Raw genomic sequence first — 22754 nt, 5'->3', positions numbered from 1 at the left:
AAAGTCTATTTTATTAGATATTAGGATAGCTACCCCAGGTTGTTTTATGGGTCCGTTTGCTTGAAAGACATTTTTCCAGCCCTTTACTCTGAGGTAGTGTTTGTCTTTGTTGCAGAGGTGCCTTTCTTGGATGCAGCAGAATGTTGGATCCTGTTTCTGCACCCATTCTGTTAGTCTGTGTCTTTTTATTGGAGAGCTGAGTCCATTGATGTTGATAGATAATAGTGACCAATGAACGTTAGTTCCTTTTTTATTGGAGTAGGTGGTCTTACTGTGTTCCATTGCTTGTTTTCTTTTAATTTTTGTTGGGATATCATTTGTATGCTATGTTTTCTTGGGTGAAGTTGTTTTCATTGGATTGGAGTTTTCCTTCTAGTATCTTCTGTAGGGCTGGTTTGCTGTGTAGATATTGCATAAATTTAGTTTTGTCATGGAATATTTTGTTTTCTTCATCTATGTTGATTGAAAGCTTTGCAGGGTATAATAGTCTGGGTTGGCATCTGTGTTCTCTTAGAGTCTGCATGACACCTGCCCAGGCCCTTCTGGCTTTTATAGTTTCTAATGAGAACTCCGGTGTGATTCTGATAGGTCTATGTTACTTGGCCTTTTTTCCCTTGCTGTTTTTACTATCTTTTCTTAGTTCTGTAGATTTAGTGTTTTGACTATGATGTGACTTGATGTGTTTCTTTTCTGGTCTAGACTATTCGGTGTTCTGTAGGCCTCTTGTATATTTATGGACATCTGTTTCTTTAAGTTGGGAAAATTTTCTTCTATGATTTTCTTCAAAATATTTTCTGGACTTTGGAGTCTGAAGTCTTCTTTTTTATCAATTCCTATTATTCTTAGATTTCGTAGTTTCATGGTGTCCTTGATTTCTTGGATATTTTGTGTTTGTGACTTTTCTGATTTTACTTTTTCTTTGAGAGATGTATCAATTCCTGTGAGTGTATCTTCAGCTGCAGAGATTCTCTCTTCCATCTCTTGTATTCTGATGGTGATGCTTACCTTTGTGGTTCCTGATCTTTTCTCCAAGTTTTCCAGCCCCAGGTTTTTTTTCAGTTTGTGTTTTTTTATTGATTCTAATTCTGTTTTCATGCCTTGTACCGTTTCCTTCATCTGTTTGAATATGGATTCCTGTGTCTCTACGATGGTCTCTCTTTTTTTGTTCATTTCCTCTCTATATACCACTAATTCTATCTCTACTTGTGCTTCTATTTGTTTGGCCATATTTGCCTTTTTTTCTTTAAGAATTTTGTCCATTTCCTCTTCCTTTGCCTCCAATTGACTGGCTAAATCTTTGATAGATTTGTTCATTTCCTCTTTACCTATCTGAATTTGCATGGCCGTAGCTCTGAGAGAATTGTTTGTTTCCTCTTTATGAGCCTCAAATAATTATGTAAGCATAGCTTTAAAGTCATTTTCCTGTGCTTCTGATGAATTGGAGTATCCATCAATTTTGGGGTTTGTTGGTGAAGTCATGATGTCCTGATTTATGTTGGATGTGTTCTTTCACCTACCCCTGGCCATTGGCTTATCTGAAACCTTTCCTGTTTGTTTCTGGATTCTGCATTTGAGACTGCTACTGTCTCTCTCTGACGTCTGGAGGGTTCTTCAGGAAGCTGAGAGAGGTCCTGTGGCCTCAGAGTGTGCATTGGTACACTATCTGTACCTGTGGGAGGAAAGTACGTGGGTGCAGAAGGGCAAATGCAGGATCACTTGTGCTCATGTGTGTGTGTGTGTGTGTGTGTGTGTGTGTGTGTGTATAAGTGTGCATGGAAGTGTTTCTCAAGGGACAGAGTGATAGAGAATGTTGAACCCTTGAGTGTGTGGGAGGGGCTCTGCCTTGCAGGCTTTTACGTGGTTATTTGTGCATGTACTATGTATTTAGCAGGTGCTGCTGATGGTCACTGCTCAATTTCTGACATTAACTGCCTTAACTCCTCAGTTGGATCCACAAAGCAGGGGCTTCTATGTCCCAAGTGACCCTCTGTTTCCCACAAGTGTGTATGTGGGTCGGAGGTTTCCAATGCCTGGCTTCTATTTTAAAAGAACCCTGGATCTCAAGCTCTGCAGACACTCAAAGGCACACTCACTCTCAAGCATGTTACATAAGCAGGGGTTGGGGTATCCTGGCTCTCTGCTCTCTGGTTTGGCCCTGCTTGTTCTTATGCAGGAGGACTTATGTGCTCTGCCAGCTCAGTGCTGCTGCAGCTGCCAGGTTAGGAAGTCCAGTTGCAGCTGGAGATTGTGATGCCTGTCCAGATGCCTTCTGGGAAGTGCTGGGTGTCCTCCACTCTGCTCCCCAAGCCTGGGAAGTCCAGCGCCTGGTGTGCCTAGCTTGTATGGTGGGTTTGCTCGGCTTTGGTAGATATATAGCAAATTATCTGTCTCTGAGGGTTTGGGCGGGCCATTCAGTCAGTGGCTGGGTTTCCCTGCGGAGACAGTATGGTGGCTAGCAGACATGGGACACTGGGAGGATGGTGCCATGGTTCTGGATTCGCATAGCAGGGGCTTCAATGTGCCAAGTGATCCTCTATTTCCCACAGTGGGTATGTGGGTGGGAGAGGTCCAATGCCTACCTTCTATTTTAGAAGGACCCTGTATCTCGGGTTCTGTAGACACTCAAGGGCATGCTCACTCTCAAGCAGGTCACATCGGCAGAGATCAAGGTATCCTGGCTCTCTGCTCTTTGGTTTGGCCCTGTTTGGTCTGCAGGAAGACTGAGGTGCTCTGCCAGCTCAGTGCTGCTGCAGCCGCCAGATTAGGAAGTCCAGCTGCAGCCGGAGGCTGGAATACCAGTCCAGATGCCTTCTGGGAAGTCCTGGGGACCCTCCACTGTGCTCTTCATGCCTGGGAGGCTCAGCACCTGGTACGCCTAGCTTGTATGTCATTTCTGCTGGGCTTTGGTGCGTATATAGCAAATTATCTGTCTCTTAGGGTTTGGGCAGGCCATTCAGTAAGTGGCCGAGAGATCCTGTGGAGCCAGTATGGCGGCTAGCAGAGCTGGGATCCTGGGAGGATGGTGTCGCAGGTCTGGGACTCCTAGACCAGTACAGCTGGCTGTTACTGCTAAGGGGCTAGGAGCCCTGCCTCAGCTGCTGCTGTCCCCCCAGCAATGAGCTCTGAGCTGAGAATCTCGGTGAGCCAGCTGTGCTGAGGAGGAGGGAGGTCCAAGAAAGGGGAGTGCTGGGAGATCAATGGATGGTGTCTCTCCTTCCCCAAGCAAGTCCATGGGTGACCTGAAAACAAAGTTCTCACCTCGTGCGATGTCCCCTGTCATTTAGAAAGCCTCTCCGTCATTTCCCTGACTTCAGAAGTTCTTCCACTCACCCACTCAGGCATTCAGCTTTTCCACAGCTCAGAAACTGTGCATGCTAGTGGCCACCTTCACTCTACCCCCAATCACCAGGGAAGATTATATTCAGTAAAGAAGACCCAGATAGGCAAATGTTATATGTTCTCACTAATATAAGGTTACTAACCCCCAAATTAATAAATGTATAATAAAATGATATTAATAAAATTAGTAAACATTAAGTGGAATTTTATAAATATAATGAATTTAGTTAAATAAAAAAACAATAATTAAGTTAAATATTCTTTATTTATAAATACCTTAAATGTCAATGCATTTTTTTCTCCAAATGACATGGTGTAATTAAATAAATTAATAAGTAAGGTCTATTTATGTGTATAAGTGTCTGTATTTACTTACTGGGCCAAGGTCACCTGATATAGCCATGAGGAATTAAATCAGGCCAGGCTGGAGGAGACACACCACAACTGAAGCTGTCGCAATTTTACTGAGAGCAATCAGACTTTTTATAACTTTATATATAAATTTTTAATAAGGCACGCTCATTACCTCAATAGACTCACAAAGATGAAATGAGGAGTAGAATAAAATGTCTCAGTATTCAAGTCTAGTTTACTGTTTAGTCTTTCATACAATATCAGTGTAGGACAACAGTTAAGGCCTTCCTTTCCAACTGTAAAATAAATCATTGAGTTTCTTTTCATATATGGGATGGCTGTTTTTCGAGAGGCAGAATTATGACCTTATGCTGCCTGTATTTAGAATAAAGAACATGGATAAAGGAAGTGGATATAGCTCTTAGTAAGTAATAATTTGACTCGTAATTGCTAATTATTAGAGTAGAATTCATTGGCCTAAAGAATTCCCCAATGGTCAATAACTATTGCTACTTTGTTCATGTTTCAGTTTGTTAGAAGATGCTACTGCTTCAATAGGTGGATTGATAAGGGCCTCTAAAGAACAAATAGGCAAGGAAAAATCATTTTGTGGCCTCACCATAGACTAGAGCTACTGGCAGCTAAGTAATTCTGAGATTGGGTGGTACAGTCTTCACACAAAAGACTTCCCAAAGTTGTTTTCCAATAACAATTGGCCAGATTAAATAACTTGCATATAAGCAACATAATATGGGTTGATTAGGTTGCTTTTATACAAACACACACATACACATAAACACACACACTGCAGCATGGTACATTGTCTATACGTGTCTATGTATGGTATTTGTGTATCTCTGTGTGTGTACTTGTAAAAACAGTTAAAATACCTGTGAATATGAAAAAGAATGAGGGAAGAGTTCATAGGAAACTTGGAGGTAACTAAGAAAAGGTAAAATGATGCAATTATGTTTTAATTTCAGAAAAATTGAAAACACTCATACATATAAAATAAAAATATATTAATAATAAAATAATATTTGTAAGTCTGTCCTGATTTTATACATTATTTTATGTATAACATATATAATAATATATAAAAGCTATACAGAATAATATGTATAGAACATTATATTTTCTTTATATAATTATATATTATATATGGGTGACTATATTGATTATATAATATATACTTATATAATCATTGTATATGATACATACATATATATCTGCATGTATATATATGTGTGTGTGTGTGGTTTGTGTCTGGGTGTGTGTTAGTGTGTATGTATACCATCAAGATTATTAGGCTTTTTGTCTAAGCCTGGACGCACTGGTACTTCACAGGAATAGAGACAGACACTCAGACAGATACAGAAACATATGGGAGAGAATTCATTTGACTCCTATTTGTTGAAGACCTTAACTCTGTCACCTGTAATTAATGTTACTGACTATTAGTGAGTAAAATCTAAGCATTGTCAAACTCTCAAATACTTTAGGGACAAGCAACTCATTGCATGTCATTTCCTTAATAAGTATCAAGTCTCCAGAGATTAAAATATATAAATTAGTAAATTGCTCTAAGTAGTGTATGGATGACATGACAGAGACAGAGAGAAACATCATAGATGACTCTGTAGGTAATAAATGGAGATATTTCTATGAGGTCTTATTCTAGATATAGTCATGATTCTTTCAGTGGTATGTGTACTGGTTTTTATCATTTTGTAATGCCTGCACACAAGTAGCTATTTGCAGTTTTGTTATATTTATAACTTAATGTCATGCTGTAAGTTAAGAAGAAACATACCCGTAAAATCTTTTAAAAGTCATCATGGTATTACTTTAAATTATGTTTTATATTATCAATTTCATCTCTAAAAGAAAAGAAGCACATCTGAAAAGTGGCTTTTTAGTAATATTAAACTTTAGAAATTCATGCTCTCTTGAAATTCCCAGAAATTTGATTGCTATAGATTTTCATTTTGATCTCTTGAAATATATTTCAGGCTTCAATTATTGTTTAAATAAATATTCAGATGCATTTCTTCTACTGTATATTTAAAAATAATATTAGAACTCTAATGTTCCCTCAAAGGAAATATTGTTATTAATATAAATGTATTGAAAATATTCAGACATATGTCAGTGATACAGTGTCCTGAATGCCCTTTCATTCTCAATGTAATCTGCCAAACTCCACAAAAACATTAAAAATAACTAAAAAAAGCCACTATGAAAATAATTATTTTTCCTTTCATAGAATTCTAAAGACATGTTGTTTTTCCTATATAGAGAAAAATTACTAAGGACAACACACAATATACTCTACAATATTTAATGATTGTAAAAAAAAAGACACACAAAATAAATGTATGCTTTATGATATCTATTGTAGCTATCAGAAATTTTAATATGATCTGAATTTCTGTGTTTATCCTATTAAGAAGACATAACCCTGGAGGCTGGTAAGTGTAAAGGAGGTCTCAAGATCATAAGAAGTAATTAATCAATTTATTTGCAAGTCATAATTAATGAGCTAAATGTTTAGTGCACTGAGATGTATTCTTTTATTTTCTTCATGGCTCATTTAGAACAATTTCCTGCCATTTTTATTTAAAATTATTATTTCTGTGTATTGCTTATTTTGTCTCTTAAAGTAGTGTTGGTACTCATTATCTTTAAAATATGAGATTGGTTTGTAGTATATGCCTTCATTCTCTCAGAAATCCTTCAAGGGTATGTTGATTATATATACTTAAGAATAATGAGCTTTAGAAACCAGCAAAATAATACTTTGTGCCAAAATAATATTTTGTTAGAATTATAACTAAGATACTGCACTAATAATATTGCTATATAAACATTACATACACATTATGTGTGTATATACATACATGCATGTACACAGCGAGAAATACAATACATTTTATAATAAAAATCACAATTATTAAAAAAAAATATAACAGGCATATATTTCCACATTAAGACTCTTAATATCTGTTCAGATGTTAACTCTGATCCTATAATGTTTTTACACTAATTTTTATTAATTAATTGATATGTAATGTATACATTAATAATTGACTGCAAATATTGGTTCCACCATGTGCATGCCTCATACTGTCAGAAGGTGAGTAATCCTTAAATAGACGTTAAGTCAGCTGTAATGTGGATGCTGCCAGTGAAACCTGGTTCCTCTGGAAGAACAGCAATTACTCTTAGTTCCTAAACTATCAATCCAGCCACTGCTCCGTCTCTTTATTCATATACTTTTCCTTAGTCACCCATTGTTTCTAGGTTACAAGCATTACAGCAATAAAGGCTTCATGGTGTTCCGTTTTCAATGATAGTTTCTATGTGCTTTATTATTTCAGATTTGCAACTTTTAAACATTGAATTAATTATTTTAACGTATTATTAAAAGTAATTTATAAGACCCACCATAAAACTAAAATTGGCTTTATAAAATTAAGTAAAAACGTAAAATAATAACACAAAGTTAATGATATATGAAACTATAAATCCATAACAGTTATTCAAATTTAAAATATCATTTTTCATTTATAATCTTGTATCACTTCTGACAAAGATTGTGCAATTATGCCATAGGTTAGAGTTACTTTATTTAAATAACATCAAACTGGTAACCCTTAATCTACTTCTCTTTCTCTTAAATTTCAGTTAAACAATTTTTTTATTAGTAAAGATATTTTCTTTGGCAAAAAAGATAACTGGGAAATTCAGAGGTAACTAATTTACACTTGATTTGCATATTACAGAATTTCCCAGCTGTTAATGCCGAAATGTGATTGGGTAGGCTATTGTAGCAAACCAGAACATTTGCTCCGAGCCCAGAATGAAATACACAACCTTACATCGATGACTGAATTCATCCTCTTGGGCATTACCGATAGCACTGAGCTTCAGACCCCCTGATTCAGATTGTTCCTCATCACATATATGATCTCACTGGTGGACAACTTGGGCCTGATCATCCTCACCATGGTGGACTCCAGGCAGCAAACACCCACGTACTTCTTCCCAAGACATCTGGCTATCACTAATCTTGGTTATTCTCCAGCTGCGGGTCCCAAAATGCTGGTAAATTTTGTTGTTGATCAAAATGCAATCAATAATCATATGTGGGCAACACAGCTAACTTTCTTATGTTCATCATTTGTGATCAAGTTATTCTGTCTGCAATATCCTGTGACCACTATGTGGGCAACTGTAAGCCTCAGATCTACACTGTCATGCCACATATGGTATGTTGGATGCTAGTGGCAGTTCCTTATTTCTATAGTGTCATTATTTCTCTTCTCATCACTATAAAATTTTTGCATTACACTTTTGTGGTTACAAAATCTTTGCCATTTCTGTGACAGTCTTCCTTAAATATCATTGTTCTGCTCAAATTCACATGAAATAGAAATTATGATTTTGATTTCAGCAAGTTAAATTTGATTTCATCTCTAGTGGTTCTCCAATTTCTTTACCTACTCATTCTTACAGCCATTTTTAGAAAGAATGCAGCTGAAGGCAGGAAAAAACCTTTGTCTACCTGTGGGTCCCTTCTGACAGTGGTCATTATCTTCTATGGGACTTTGAAATTTATGTATGTGCTGCTCAAGTCAAGTCACTCCTTTGATACTGATAAGTAGGCCTCCTTCTTTCATACTCTGATTAGCTCCCTGTTGCATCCTTTCAATCTATAGTCTAATGAAAAAAAGATATAAATCATGCTCTGGACAGGTTTTGGAAAGTATCCTGTAATATTTTTTTCTTAATCTTACAGATAAAATTTATTCTGTAAATTACAAGTATTTTCTTTTCTATGCGTGTATTCAGTTGCATAGCAAACAAAAAAAATCATCCAACATGTATTTATCTATTGTCTTAAATTTTTTTACCAACTGTTAATTTGTAATTTCTTCTGCAAAGTGAAAAAAAGACATCTTCAAGCTCAACTAATCTTTGCATGCATATCTACGATTCTTCTACCATACCCAAAAGCATGCTAATTAAAGTGGTATAATGTTGGACTTCCCAACTTAATTTTATTCCATTTCTTCCACCCTGGGGGCATTTTCTTCATTAATGATTGATGTGGGAGGGCCTATCCCATGACAGACAGTGCCATCCCTGGGCAGCTGGCCCTGGGTATATAACATGTGGTCTTTAAACTTGCTAATTAAAGTATGTTGAAGCAAGGGGTGTGCAAGACTTCCTTCATTCTACATTGGCAAAGGAGTCCTTTGATGTCAATCACTTGTTATATATAAGGCTAGTACATCCTGGCAATATCCATAGATTAAAATAAAAGAGACAAACGGGCAGGGGAATTAGTAATCAAATGTTAATATGCTGACAAAAGAGATAGGGTCTATTGGAGATTTTTATAAACATCTTGAAGAATAAGAACTTGGTCGAGGTCATTGTAGGGAATAGTAAAGATATCTTCAAATATTGGCAAATGTGTAAGGGTTTTGACACAGTGAATTTTCCTGAGTGCCTGGACCATCTTACTGTAGGGGTTCTGTGACAGTCCTTTAGTGAAACAAAAAAGTTTAGGGGCAATTAATGATTTTAGTGATCAGAGCTGAATTCATCTGATGTCTACTTTATACCTTGTGAACAGTGTAGGGGTAGTGATTCATCAGTTAATAATTAGCAACTTCTTCACTATGAGGAGAATTTGTTTATAATGCAAATTTTGCTTTCAAAAAGCATTTTTAAAAGTAGATAAAGGTGTACCCTCATAGTTTCTATTAATATTGAAAGAGTTATAAATTTATCATTTTAATCTTACATCTACCGAAATTGTTTATATATTTTTTCCAACTATGTGTTTAAAAACACTCACCTGATTTATTCTCTTAATTTTTTTCAAATGATACATGCATGTATTACTTGTGATTTAATGTAGACGATATTTATACTGATGAAATTCAAATGATCTGGTGTGAGTAGAATCTGGTGTGGTATTCTGTGGACTGCTACTTAAAATACACTATTTCTCCACAGTTTGGAGGAGTGGAGAGTCAGTCTACTGGGGTCTGGATTGTCCACACTTATTTTATTTGGAAGCTGAAGTGGTTATTTCCACTGAGTGCTGTTATTGGATGCAAAAGAAAGAGATAAACAAATTAAATGTTCATGTTGTCAACTCTGTTGATTATTAGTATTTTGAGAGCACATTTTAAAAACTCTAACTCTTTTTTTTTACTTTTTTAAATATTAATTACAGTTTATTCACTTTGCATTCCAGCTGTAGCCTCCTACCTCATTCCTTCCCAATCACAGCATGGGCATTTTCTCCCATGCCCCTCTCCAAGTCAACTGATAGAGGATGTCCCCCTCCCCTTCCATCTGACCCTAATATATCAGGTCTCGACAGGACCCACTTGGAGACTGAGATGCCATGGGCTACATCTTAGCAAGGGTTCTAGGTTATCTCCATGAATAGTTCTCGGTTGGAGTTTCAGACTCAGAAAAGAGCTCTGTGTCCAGAAAATTTGGTTCTGTTGCTCTCCTTGTGGAGCTCCTATAACCTCTAGTTCTGGTAAGATTGTTCCCTCCTTAGTGAGGTTATCAAAGAGCCTGCCACTGAGTTCATGTCAGAGACAGTCCCTGTTCCCCTTAATAGGGCACCCACTTGGATATTGAGCTACCATGGGCTATCACTGTGCAGGAATTCTAAGTTATATCCATGAATGGTCATTGGTTGGAATATCAGACTCAGAAAAGGGCTCTATGCCCGGAAATTTTGGTTCTGTTGCTCTCCTTGTGGAGCTCCTATAACCTCCAGGTTTTTCTACCTCCCCCTTCATTCATAAGATTCCCTGAACTATGCCCAAAGTTTGTCTATGAACCTCAGCATCTGTTTTGATACACTACTGGGTAGAGTCTTTCAGTGGCCCACTGTGGTAGGCTCCTGTCCTGTTCCCTGTTTTCTTACTATTCCAAAGTCCATCCCATTTACCTCTCTGTGTGAGGATTTATCATTATAACCTGGTTCCTTCTTTCAGTTTAGCTTCTTTAGGTGCACAGATTGTAGTATATTTAACCTATATTATATGTCTAATATCCAGTTATAAGTGAGTATACACCATGTATGTCTTTCTTCTCCTGGGATATCTCACTCGGGATGATCTTTTCTAGGTCCCACCATTTGCCAGCAAATTTCATGATACTCTTGTTTTTAATTGCTGAGTAGTATTCCTTTGCGTAAATGTACCACAATTTCTGTATCTATTCCTCAGTTGAGGTACAACTCGGTTGTTTCCAGGTTTTTGCTATTCCTAATAAAACTGCTACGAACATGGTTGAGCAAAGTCATTGTTGTATACTTGGGCATCTTTTAGGTATATGCCTAGGAGTGGTATAGCTGTATCTTGAGAAAACACTATTCATAATTGTCTGAGAAAGCTCCAAATTGATTTCCAAATTTGTTGTACAAGTTTATATTCCCATCAGCAGTGGAGGAAGATTCCACTTTCTCCACATCCTCTTCAGCATGTTTTTCACATGAGTTTTTGATCTTAGACATTTTGTTGGTGTAAGGAGAAATCTCAGGGTCGTTACAGTTTGCATTTCCCTGACGACTAGGGGCGTTGAACATTTCTTTAAGTGTTTCTCTGCCATTCGATATTCCTCTATTGAGAATTCTCTGTTTAGCTCTGTAAACCATTTTTTTTTTAAATTGGATTACTTGGTTTGGCGGTGTTTACCTTCTTAAGTAATTCATACATTTTAGATATTAGCCCTCTATCAGATATAGGGTTGGTGAAGATCTATTCCCAGTCTGTAGGGTGTCGTTTTGTTCTGATGACAGTGTCCTTGGATTTAGAGAAGCCTTTTAGTTTCATGAGTTCCCACTTATTGATTGTTGATGTTAGAGCCTGTGCTGTTGGTGTTCTGTTCAGGAAGTCGTCTCCTGTGCCAATGAGTTCAAGGTTCTTCACATTTTCTTCTAACCGATTTAGTGTATTTGATTTTATGGTGAGGTCTTTGATCCACTTGGACTTTAGTTTTGGGCCGGGTGATAAATATGGATCTAATTGCATTTTTCTACATGTAGATATCAAGTTTGACCATTTGTTGAAGATGGTGTCTCCCCCATCCCCCAATATATGTCTTTGTTTTTTTTTTTTTTGTTTTGTTTTTTTGTCAAAAATTAAGTATCCGTAGGTGTGTGAGTTTATTATTTCTGGATCTTCTATTCAATTCCATTGATCCACCATTTTGTTTCTATGCCAGTAACATGCAGATTTTATTACTATTGGTCTGTAGTACAGCTTGAGATCAGGGTTGGAGATGCCTCCAGATGATCTGTTGTTGTATAAGATTATTTTGGCAATTCTGGGTTTTTTGTTCTTCCATATGAGGTTGAGAATTTTTCTTTCAAGGTCTGTAACATATTGTGTTGGTATTTTGATGGGAAGTGCATTGAATCTGTAGATTGCTAGGAAATAACTATAAATGATATAGATAACAAAAAATTAAAAGAAAACAAACATTAAAACACAGTAAAACCACCAACTCCACAATAAAAGAAACTAACAATCATTTGTCCCTATTATTTATCAATATCACTGAACTCAACTCTCCAGTACAAAGACAGAATAACAGAGAGATTGCAGAAACAGGATCCAATATTCTGCTGCACGTCTACAACAAAATAAATAATACCTTAGAGTAAATGGCTGGGAACATGTTTTTGAAGCAAATGGACCCGGAAAACAAGCTGAGGTAGCTATCCTAATAACAAATAAAGTAGATTTTCAACCAAAAATTAATGAAAAATGATGAGGAGGGACACTTCACTCTCATCAAAGGAATAATCCGTCACAAGGACATCTTAATATTGACCTTCAATCCTCCCAAAAGAAGAGCAACTACATTTGTAAGTGAAACATTAATAAAACTAAAATTATACATCTATTCCAACATCTTAATAGAAGTAGACTTCATCACTCCACTTTCACCACGGGACAGATCACCTAGACAGAAGCCAAAGAGGGAAATATTGGCACTTAGAGAGGTCCTAAATCAAATGGACCTAATTGACATCTACATAAAATTTCACCCAAACCCAAAAGAGTATACCTTCTTTGCAGCACATCATGGACCCTTCTAAAAAATTGACCATATTGTCCGCCACAAAGTAAGCCTCAGCATATACAATAAGATCTAAATAATTCCTTGTATCCTATGAGACCATTATGGCCTGAAACTAAACCTCAACAACAAAAATAAGAAAATGCCTACATAGAAATGGAAACTAAACAACTCTGTATTCAACAACAGCTGGATCAGGGAAGAAATGTAAAAAAGAAATTAAAGACTTCCTAAAATTTTGTGAAAACGAAGGCACAACTTAACTAAACATATGGTACACAGTGAAAGCAGTACTAAGAGGAAAGCTCATAGCACTAAGTGTCTCCAGAAAGAAGTTTGAAACATCTCATATAAGCAATTTAATGCCAAACCTAAAAGCCTCCAAAAAAAAAAAAAAAAAAAAAAAAGCAGTCACACCCAAGAGGAGTGGAAGATTGGAAATAATCAAACTCAGGGCAGAAATCAATGAATTAGAAACAAACAAACAAAAAAATTCAAAGATCATTAACAACATGAGTTGGTTCTTTGAGAAAATCAAAATGATAGACAAACCCTTAGCCAAACTAACTAAATGGTAGAGAGAAACTATCGAAATAAACAAAACAATAAAAGAAAAGAGGGAACTAACAACAGACACAGAGAAATCCAAACAATAATTAGTTCTTACTACAAAAGCATGTATACCACAAACTTTGAAAATCTAAATGAAGTGGACAATTATCTTGATAGATTCCATTCACCAAAATTAAATGAAGATCAGGTAAAAGGATTACATATCCTTATGTCCCCAAAGGAAATAGAGGTAGTCATCAAAATCTCCCTTCCAAATAGAAAAGAAAAAAGAAAAAAAAAAAAAAAGCCCACAGCCAGATGGTTTCAGTTCAGAATTCACTCAGAAGTTCAAAGAAGAGCTAACTCCAATTCTCTTGAAACTATTCCACAAAATGAAAACAGAAGGATCATTACCAAACTGATTCTATGAAGCCACAGTGACCTCGATACTTATCCCACACAAAGACCCAACAAAATAGAGAACTTCAGACCTATCTCTCTTATGGACATTGATTAAAAATATAAATATAAATATAAATAAATAAATAAATAAATAAATAAGTAAGTAAATAAATAAATAAATGAAATATTTGGAAACGGAATCAAAGACCACCTAACAGAGATCATCCACCATGACCAAGTAGGCATAATCATAGCCATGCAGGGCTGGTTTAATATATGAAAATTCACAAAAAGTAGTCAAGCATATAAACAAACTGAAGGAGAAAAACCACATGAACATCTCCTTAGCTGTCAAAAAAGCATTTGAAAAAAATCCAACACCCATTCATGTCTGAAGTCTTGGAGAAATCATGAATATAAGACAAATATGTAAACATAGAAAAGTATACGGCAAGCCTACAGCTAACATCATACTAAATGGAGAGAAACTAGAATCAGTACCTGAAATCAGGGGCAAGGCAAGGTTACCCACTCTCCCCATATCTCAACATACTAATTGAAATACTAGTTAGAGCAATAAGACAAATAAAGAATATCAAGAGGATAAACTTGGAAAAGTCCAAGAATCACTGTTTGAAGATGATGTATACAAGAGGGATCTCAAAAATTCAACCAGAGACCTCAGGTATTCAGCTGATAAACAACTTCAGCAAAGTGGCTGGATACAAAATTAACTTAAGAAAAATGAGTAGCCTTCCTGTATGCGAAAGAAAAAATGGCTGAGAAAGAAATTGAGGAAACTACACTCTTCACAAAACCCACAGTAATATAAAGGACCTTGGAATAACTCTAACCAAAAAAGTGAAAGTCTTTTTTGAAAAAAAAAAAAAATTCAAGTTCTTGAAGAAAAAAAGTGAAGAAGATATCAGTAGATGGTAAGATCTCCCAAGCTTATAAATTGGTAGGATTAACAAAGAAAAAATGGCCATCCTGCCAAAAACAATCTACAGATTCAATGCAATTCCCATCAAAAATAACAACACAATTCTTTACAGAACTTGAAAGAACAATTTTCACTTTCATATGGAAAAAAAAATAAATGCTAAAACAATCCTAGACAAGAACAGATCATCTGGAGTTACCCCATTCCTGATCTCAAGCTGTACTATAAAGCAATAGAAATAAAAACTGCATGGTACTTGCATAGAAAAAAATGGTGGATCAATGGAATCTGATAGAAGACCCAGAAATAAATTCATAGAAAATGGATACTTGATTTTTCACAAAAAAAGCCAAATCCATACAATGGAAAAAAGACAGAGTCTTCAACAAATGGTGATGATCTAACTGGATGTCTACATGTAGAAAAATGCAAATAGATCTGAATTTTTCACCCTGCACAAAACTAAAGTCCAAGTGTTTCAATTACCTCAACATAAACCCAGATGTTAAATCTGTTAGGAAAGTAAAAAAGAAAAGAAAATTTGGGGAAGAGCCTTGGACTCATTGGAACAGGAGAGAGCTTCCTGAAGAGAACACTAACAGCATAGGCTCTAAGACAAGCAATCAATAAATGGAACCTCATGAAAATGAAAAACATATATGAAGAAAAGGTCACTGTCATTAGAACAAAACAATACCATACAGACTTGGAAAGGATCTTTACCAAACCTATATCTGACAGAGGGTTAATATCCAGAGTATATAATGAACTAAAGAAGTTAAACAGCAACAAATCAAGTAATCTAATTAAAAATGGGGGACAGAGCTAAACAGAGTAGTCACTATACAGAATATCCAATGGCATGGAAACACTTAAAGAAATGTTCAATGTCCTTAGTCATCAGGGAAATGCAAATTCATATGACACTGAGATTTCACCTTGCATCCATCAAAATGGCTAAGATAAAAAACTTAAGTGAGAACACATGCTGGAGAGGATGAGAAGAAAGGGGAACCCTCCTCCATTGCTGGTGGGAATGAAAACTTGTTCAACCACTTTGGAAATCAATCAAGTGCTGTCTCAGAAAGTAGCAATAGTGCTACCTCAAGATCCAGCTATATCACTCCTAAGCATATATCCACAATATTATCAACTATACAATGAGGACATTTGCTCAACCATGGTAATATGAGTTTTATTCGTAATAGCCAGAACTTGGAAACAACACAGTTGTCCCTCAACTGATGAATGGATACAGAAATTGTGGTACATTTATACAATGGAATACTACTCAGCAATTAAAAACAAAGAAATCATGAAATTTGCAGGCAAATCATGGGAACTAGAAAAGATCAACCTGAGTGAGGTATCCCAGAAGCAGAAAATAAACACAGGTTATATACCCACTTATAAGTGGATATTAGACATACAACATAGGATAAACATGCTAAAATCTGTAAAGAAGCTAAGCAAGGAGGAGGACCCTGGATAAGATGGTCAACCCTAACTCAGAATGGTAAACGGAATGGACATTGGAAGAGGGAGAAAGCAAGGAACAAGACAGCAGCCTACCACAGAGGGCCTCTGTAAGACTCTACCCATCAGTGTCTCAAAGCAGATGTTGAGCCTCATAGCCAAACTTTGGATAGAGTGGAGAGAATATTATGAAATTAGGTGGAGAAAGAAATACCTGGAGGAGACAGGAGCTCCACAAGTAGAATAACAGTAACAAAAAATCTGAGAAAATGGTTCTTTCTGAGACTGATACTCCAACCAAGGACCATGCATGGAGGTAACCTAAAATCTCTGTACAGATGTTTTAGGCAGCTCGGTCTCCAAGTGAGTTCCCTAATAAGGGGAACAGGGAATGTATCTGACTGGAACACAGTGGCTGGATCTTTGGTCATCTCCCTCCAAGGGGAGAGCAGCCTTACCAGGCCACAAAATAAAAAAAAAAAAAATGCAGCTAGTCCTGATGAGACCTGATTTGCTAGGGTCAGAGGTAAGGGGAGGAGGACTTTCCCATTGAGTAGACGTTGCAAGTGACATGGGAGATGATGAGGGATGAATGGTGGGAATGAGAGGGCATAAGAGAAGCAGCTACAGCTAGGTTACAAAACGAATAATTTGTAATTAATTTAAAAAATATGTAAATTTATAAACAATATAAATATAAAAGAGGAAATTATACTTAACTTCTTTATTTAATGGTTCCATGATGAAATATATCCTGATTCTGAATGACATAACTGAAATACAAATCCTTATCACTGAAACTGAAGTTTAAATAGTTCTGAAATTGCTCTTTCACTAGGGAGCTTAGTAATTCAAAGAGCATGTCCTATCTCATTCCATAATGACTTCACTTAGTTGGGACAAGTTTGCTGACCAGTGAAGACTAAGATCTCCATGTTTCCTGAGAAGCATATGTAGCATTCCTTGATGCCCTGATTGCCTCTTGAGTTATTTTGGTTGGCAGAGACCAAGGTACATGAGCTTCCTGAGGATCAAGAGTAACAAGTACTCTCTGAGTCTGTAATTTTCTTAGTCTTTGTCAACATGGGGTCATGATTAATCTTTTTCTTTCACCTTTCTATCTTTCTTTCTTCCTTTGCCTTGCTTTCTGTCTTTCTTTAAATTGGTCTTTTGGATGTAGAAATATACAATTTCCTCTCTGAAATATAGTATAAATTTTCTTCCTGTGAGAATATGGAGAAATTAGGATAAAGGTCAAAAAAATCATCTTGGCTATAATGTCTCAGATGTTAATATTCACAGAAGGATTTCTAAATTTCCTACTAGACCCAGTCAACAAAATATCCAAATTAAATACTGGATACATTGTTGAGTCAGTCAATTGAAGTCCATTATTGTATTTTCAGTCTAAACAAAGCTCATTAAATTAATCAAATGTAAATTCAGACTCATGGATATAGCCCCCAGTCTTTTGAAAACACTCTTGTGTTTGGTTACCATGGAAGTGGCAAGAGACAGAAGTATAAGCAGAGAGAGTAATTTGTCTGAGACATATATTCCCAAAATTATGAAAGGAAAAGAGATCCCTTAGTTAAGTAGGGGAGTGAAAATAACAATCAAACTTTTAAGTGAAAAATTAAAAAATTGGGTTTTTCTTCAAGAGGAACACCAAAGAGGATTAGAGGATTATCTTCTTCAGTAACAAGTGTATTAGGTGAGTTATTAAAACCATTAAAAGGTAGACAGACAGAAGTAGAGGATCATGATGGGGGCTGTGAGGAGAATTAAGACCTATGAGGCAGATTGTAGGCCATTTCTGAACAATATCAGAGGAGGGAGAAAATCTTAACATGACACTTGAAATACCATCTCTGATTCCCTAGCAGGCCAAAAGGGATGAGAATTTTGAGGAATTAAATTAGAGCTCTGAGGATGTGGGGAACTCAAGAAGGAGGAGCACATTTAGTTGATGTATTGAAGTACTGAAGTGTGCCAATTAAACTGGTAAGTGGAGAAATATGTAAACCCTAGCAGCTCTTTGACATCCCTGATGTTCTAGAGTCTAGAAACCTCATGTTGGGAAATGAGAAGTGCATGTGGATCATGACTCTTTAAGGTAATAACCTATGCACACTCAAGTTTTCAGCAGGAGGTTTGCCAATAGCTGTGACACTAGGGAGATAATATAATGCTAATTCAGGTACTAGGACCTGGGGGCAGTTACGTCTGGATTCGACAAGAAAGGAACAGAAAATTTCATAATCTGAACCCAAGGAACAGGAGTCCATGTTTTACCATTATGAAAATGGAGGAAATCTGATCAGAACTAGACTGAAACATCAAATATTTTTATTACAGTCTCTTTTAGCCTCCACTTGCATCTATGATTCTCAGGATCTCTGCTAAAAGAACATAGAGGAGACACACAAAATGAAATAGACAAAATAAACAGACTTTTTTTTTACAGAGTAAAGTTGTATATTCTTAAGGATCTACAGTAGGCATTGGCAAAAACAGAGATATTTGAAGGTTTTAAAAGGAGAAACTCTGGAGGATGGGAGTAGACAGGGGCGCAGAATAAAAAACATTCTGAAGCCCTGCATGCATTTCTGTATGTTTGGATACTTTTTAATACTATTTCTAATGTCTCTGAAATGGACAACCTTCTTGAGGTTAATATTTTTCTTTTTCTTATGAGTATAATAGGGACAGAGTTAGATTCAGACCCCACTTTTTTGACCTGTCACAATATCCCTTACCTTCATTTCCTAGTTTTAGAACTGATTAATTGATCAGTAATGAAATGTCAATACTCAAGGAAAACTTTGGTGGAGAAAAGGATTCATAACTTATAAGATATGGTCGTGAAATTTGCAGGAAAATGGTGGGACCTGGAGAGGATCATCCTGAGTGAGTTGTCCCAGAGGCAGGGAGACGCGCATGGTATATGCTCACTCATGTAGACATACGGTGTAGAATAAACCCACTGAAATCTGTACATCTAAACAAACTAAGCAAAAGAGAGGACCCTAACTAGGGTGTTCAATCCCCGTCCTGAAAGGCAAAGAGGATGGACATCTGAAGAAAAAGAAAATAGGAAACAACCTCGGAACCTGCTACAGAGGGCCTCTGAAAGCCAGAAGAAAACAGGAAACAACCTTGAAACCTACCACAGAGGGCCTCTGAAAGCTTCTGCAGTATAGACTGTCAAAGCAGATGCTGAGCCTGGTGGCCAACTGATGGGCAGAGTGAATGGAATTTTATGTAAGAGGTGGGAGGTAGTGGGAGCTGGGGGGGGGGCGGGAACTCCACAAGGAGAGCAACAGAACAAGATGATTTGAACACAGGGAACTTCCCAGAGAATCATGCTCCGGCTGGGGACTGTTCGTGGAGATGACCTGGAACCCCTGCACAGGTGTGGCCCATGTCAGTTCAGTGTCCAGGTGGGTTGCATGGTGATGGGGGAAGGGACTGCCTCTGGCGTGGTCTGGTTGGCCTGCTCGTTGGTCGCTTCCCCCTGCGGGGGGAGCGGCCTTGCCAGGCCACGGTGGGGGACAGTGCGGCCACTTTTGATGAGAACTGATGGACTGAGATCGGAGGGAAGGGGAGAACCTCCCCTATCAGTGGACTTGGGGAGTGGCATGCATGCAGAAAGGGGAGGGAGGGTGGGATCGGGAGGGGAGGAGGGAGGGGCTTATGGGGGGATACAAAATGAATAAAGTGTAATAAATAAAAAATAAAAAAAAGAAAAAAAATATTTGAAAGTCCTACATTGAAACTGACTATTCTATAAGCACTATTTCACAAAACTCACTTAACCCTACAAAGGGGATAATACTCAAACCAAAAGTTATAGGTTACCAAATTAAAAGCCTGGTGCCAGTTTTGGAAGATGTGAAACTCTCCACCTTGATTTATTGGTCAGGGATAGCCTAGACTACCCACATACAATACAGGCGATTGAATTGCTCTGTATTACCCATGAGAACTTAGTGGTAAGACCTCTGTTGCTGAACATAGAACATACTGCTCATTCTAGGACATGGAAAAATCAAACTGGTGTTGACCATGCAACTACCTCTCTGATAGATAGTTTTTTTTACAAATAGAATTTTCTGTGTAGATTTTGGTGTGTGAGGGGAGGATGTGAGGATCGCGAGTAGACTTACCTAAGGATGAAAAACTGCATTAAAGAACAATGTAGTAAACTCTGGTCATGAATGTAATAGTGGCACAATCTTTGTGGGAATAAACAATTACATCATAATGAATTTAAGGCCTAATCCACAGAAAGCAAAACATGCCTGCTGCTATAACTTTGGCTGAGAAGACATGGTTATAGAGCTCACAGGACCCAGAATTGAACCTAATACTATTATGTTGATAAATGTTTGAAGTATCAAATTATACTCAATATCCATCTCCCTATTATCAAAATATTAGCCCACTTCTCACACAAGATCAGAGAACTTAATGTAGTAGATTATGATTAACAAAGACATTCAAACTGTTAATCCCGGAAAGAATAGGTGTCAATGGAATTCTCAAGCTAAAATTGGACATCTTGTTTCCTCTCTTCAAGTTTCAGGGAGCAATGAAGAGAGCATTTTAGAATATTTTAAGAGTCAAAGGCTGGGAAAGACTAGCCTGAAATAGGGTCTTTCAGACATGACAGTGTCATAATGAATTCACAGCAGTTGTGTTTGCATGAACAAGGCTATCAAAAGATTAAGCTAGTTAATATTCCATCATGCACTGGAGAGACGCTTAGGAGTCTGTCCCTCTAACTGACAAACTACTGACAGTTGATGGGTTCTAGAGAAGTGTGCTGGTTAGAATGAGAATGGAAACTATACTTTCATATATTTGAAGGCATAGTCACCCCTACTTATTGCAACTGTTTGCAAAAGATTAGTTGTTGTGGACATTTTAGAGTTGGTATGGTCTTGTTGGATGAGGTATGTTAATGAGGGCGGGTTTTGAAGTTTAAAACACCACACCAGGCCCAGTCTCTCTCTGCCTGCTCCCTGTGGAGCAGTATGTAAAGCTGTTAACTACTGGGCCATGCTTGCCTGAATCCTACCATGAGGATCATGGATTAATCCTCTAAAACTGTAATAAATAAAGTACTCTAAAACTATAATAAATGCTTTAATTTATGACAGTTTCCTTGGTTTCTCTTCACAGCAATGGAATAGTAACTAAGATAGGGAATAAGAGTCATTTTATTTTAAATCTATTGTCTCTGGAAAGTCAATCATGCTCGTTTGAATTTCATACATGTATGTGTATATGATTGGCACAAATTGGAATGGGTAAATTACTACAAGAAAAAATACAAGTGGGTAGAGAAATTGGGGTTGCATGTGGGATGAGTTAGGGGGAGGAGTGGAGGATGAATAATGTCAAATTATGTTGTATGTCTGTATGAAATTTTCAAAAAATTAAGAAACACCATACTAAAAATATAACACTAAAAACCAAACATTAAGAAAATGGTAAAATAAAATGTGTATGGGGAGGGATGTGAGTAATTTTCAGCCCAAAATAGATGTGGATATCCTATAATTTATAGAAAGCAGTGAGACAAAGTTTAAAATATGTGGTTGGGACAAATTGGCTGGCCCTTTCATGGAAACTTGGGCCCATGCTACCTGTTTTCAGCTGTGGTATCAATTATGGCCAAGGGAAAAATGGGGACTTAATGATCTCCCATTTTGAAAATGATAAAGATAGTGTTTAGTGAGATACAGTTTCCAATTATTAGGCAAGAGTCTTTTGTCCATAAATTCAATATTTTTTCCTGAAATTGAACTTCAGTTCCACACACCTGCATTCCTGTTACCACATTTTACCTTATTAAAAAAAAAAAAAAAAAAAAAAAAAAAGGTACTACCCTTTCGGCATAACTAAAGTGAAGGAGAATAACTGTACCTATTTAGAATATCTTTTCCCTTACCATAGCTTTAGAATAAGATTAAAGTTATACTTACATGTATTATACATTTTCTTTCCTATAGTGTAGTGATATGATAAAATATGTATTCTATAGTTTCTATAAAACCCACAGATCTAGACTCTTATGGCATATATTTTTAGTTTTATTAATTACATTAATGATTTTCTTTTTAATTTGTGCATTTAAATGATATAAAAGTACCTCTTAAAATCAAGTTCAAAAAGGTATTAGTAATTAGCTAATAATACGAATGAGAAAATCACCACATTTATCATTACTTTCTTCCCTTTTCCCCATCCCACATTGTTACTGTATTAGTCTTATGTCAAAAACATTCTCAGCAAATCTCTTCTGTAAATTTAGGTATATTTGTTTGTACTGTGTGTGCTGGCTCATTTTATGTCAACTTGATATAAGTCAGGGTCATTTAGGAAAAGGGATCTTTAGCTGAGAAAACGGTCTCGCCAAATTAGCCTGTGGGAAGGCTTTTGTGCTGTTTTCTTGATTGATGATTGATGTGGCAGGGTTCTCTTCAATTAAGTGGTAGTATTCTTGGCCTTGTTTTCTTGACAGCAGAGAAGAAAACAGGCTGAGCAAATTATG

At 36.7% G+C, this 22754-nt stretch overlaps 1 pseudogene; it reads left to right on the top strand.

The window, feature by feature from the left end:
- The first annotated feature begins 7494 nt into the window (after positions 1-7494).
- Positions 7495-8414, top strand: LOC129675560 (olfactory receptor 8K3-like; annotated as a pseudogene).
- Positions 8415-22754: the final 14340 nt, after the last annotated feature.

This window comes from Psammomys obesus, unplaced genomic scaffold, assembly GCF_907164565.1.
Source record: "Psammomys obesus unplaced genomic scaffold, mPsaObe1.curated_primary_1811, whole genome shotgun sequence".
In the NCBI taxonomy this organism is placed as follows: domain Eukaryota; kingdom Metazoa; phylum Chordata; class Mammalia; order Rodentia; family Muridae; genus Psammomys; species Psammomys obesus.
The sequence above is the reverse complement of the archived record's forward strand: the minus strand, read 5'-3'. Positions and strand labels throughout refer to the sequence as shown.